Consider the following 2,185-nt stretch of genomic DNA (forward strand, 5'->3'; position numbering starts at 1 on the left):
ATTTCATTTTTTCACAAAACTCCCCACCAAGCCATCTACCTATGCCGTGGTGCACCGACAACCATGGCCATGTGCAAAACCCACCGAACTCAAAACTTTTGTACACCAAGACTTTCATGGTATTCATTTGGGGACATTTGGAGGCCAATCCAACCATCACATCTCAAAAACCACGAATTTAAATTTTTTACAAAACTCCCCACCAAGCCATTAGCTATGCCGTGGTACACTGACCAACTTGGCCAAGTGCAAAACCCACCGAACTCAAAACTTTCGTGCACCAAGACTTTCATGGTATTCATTTGGGGGAATTTGGAGGCCAATCCAACCTTCACATCTAAACAATATCAAGAACCTCCCCACAAAATTTCGTTCAGTTTGGCCAAGGTCTGAAATTTGACAAATTTTGGCACCAAGCTATCTAGTTGCGGTGCACCTACTCTATTTAGCAATACGGGATGTCCCTTTTTTTTACTATAAATATTTGGTTGAGTAGAGCGAGTCGTAAAGAAGAATTTATTTTCCTATTTTCTTAGTTTCTATCGAATCTTTTTTTCGGGATGTTGAGGATATATAGCCCAGTCCGAAAAAAAGATTCGATAGAAACTAAGAAAATAAACAAATCTATTCATCGAGAAAAAGGAGAGAGAAGGATTCGAACCCTCGATAATTCTTTGTTTCAAACTATACCGGTTTTCAAGACCGGGGCTACCAAAAGCTAATATATATATTTTTTATCTTTATTCCACTGAGTAGACCATGAGTATTTGAATTGATACCCTTTTATCGACCCATAGGAAAGATATTCAATGTGAATTTATTGGTTTAGTTTTCTATCGGTATGTATATAGGTACAAAATCCAGCATGCCTTTTTGTGAAGTAAAAAAACTATCCTCGATCCAAGCCTCAAAAGGGTTGATAATAAACAAAATCAATGAATTCATGATAAAACCCTTCTGCGTTTTTCCATTTACAAATTTTTTTTTCAATGAATATTAAGAAAGGCATCCAGGGGTTGAGGGATCAAATGGTAAAGTTCTTTTGTTGGTAAATTGGAGGATTAGAAACATGACTATTGCTTTCCAATTAGCTGTTTTTGCATTAATTGCTATTTCATTTATTTTATTGATTAGTGTACCTGTTGTATTTGCTTCTCCTGAAGGTTGGTCAAATAACAAAAATGTTCTATTTTCCGGTACATCATTATGGATTGGATTAGTGTTTCTAGTGGGTATTCTTAATTTTCTCATTTCTTGAAGTTCTTTTTATTCTAGATTAAAAATGAAATGACCCCTCCCTCAGAATTCTTTCGGATTGTCAGCCATAAAGGGAATAGATCAGTTCCTAAAAAAAAAAAGAAAACTATAACACATTACATTCTAAGGGGGAGTAAACTTCTTCTATTGGAAAAATCTTATATCTTATACTTATATGGTGGTACATTGTGAAACTAAAAGAAATAAAATAGAAAAAATGAACTATAAAAATTTGAATTTCATTTGAATATTCTATTCATATTAATATGATATGAATAGAATATTCAAATGAAATACTATAAATCTATTTATACGTCGTCTAGTATTTAATAATGTAGAATATCTATCTGTATCTCTATATAGATAAATATAATTTTTTATTAATAGGAACTTACTTTTTTAAGAAAAAAGTAAATCAAAATATTCGATAGAATGATAATTTCAATTCAATTATATAGATATATAGAAAAAAACCATATATAATAATAGAAATGTAATAATCGAAATGGGAATTCTTGATAAAAATGAATAGTAATAGAAAATATTTTATTTGGGAGACAATATCTATTATCTAAATTTCTTTTTCATTATCCCTAATAGAATATCAGGCCCATCTCTGTATAAATAGAATCGCATATCAAGTACAATGAAAACGCGGATATAGTCGAATGGTAAAATTTCTCTTTGCCAAGGAGAAGACGCGGGTTCGATTCCCGCTATCCGCCCTATGTATTTAATAGTCATAGTATGAAAAATGCCATAGAATTTACTGCGTATAATGCCCTTCTTCTTGAAACCTTGTTTTTTTATCAAATTCAAAAAGTTGCGGAGACGGGATTTGAACCCGTAACCTCAAGGTTATGAGCCTTGCGAGCTACCAAGTTGCTCTACTCCGCGATAAAGAAAAGAATTGATAACTAATGAACAA

General features: G+C 32.6%; 1 non-coding gene across 1 annotated transcript; it reads left to right on the forward strand.

Annotated features, from left to right (window-relative positions):
- The first annotated feature begins 1,911 nt into the window (after positions 1 to 1,911).
- TRNAG-GCC lies at positions 1,912 to 1,982 on the forward strand. Its single transcript has one exon. It is a non-coding gene; the product is annotated as a tRNA-Gly (tRNA).
- Positions 1,983 to 2,185: the final 203 nt, after the last annotated feature.

The sequence above is a fragment of the Vigna unguiculata genome, unplaced genomic scaffold, assembly GCF_004118075.2.
Source record: "Vigna unguiculata cultivar IT97K-499-35 unplaced genomic scaffold, ASM411807v1 contig_648, whole genome shotgun sequence".
In the NCBI taxonomy this organism is placed as follows: Eukaryota; Viridiplantae; Streptophyta; class Magnoliopsida; order Fabales; family Fabaceae; genus Vigna; species Vigna unguiculata.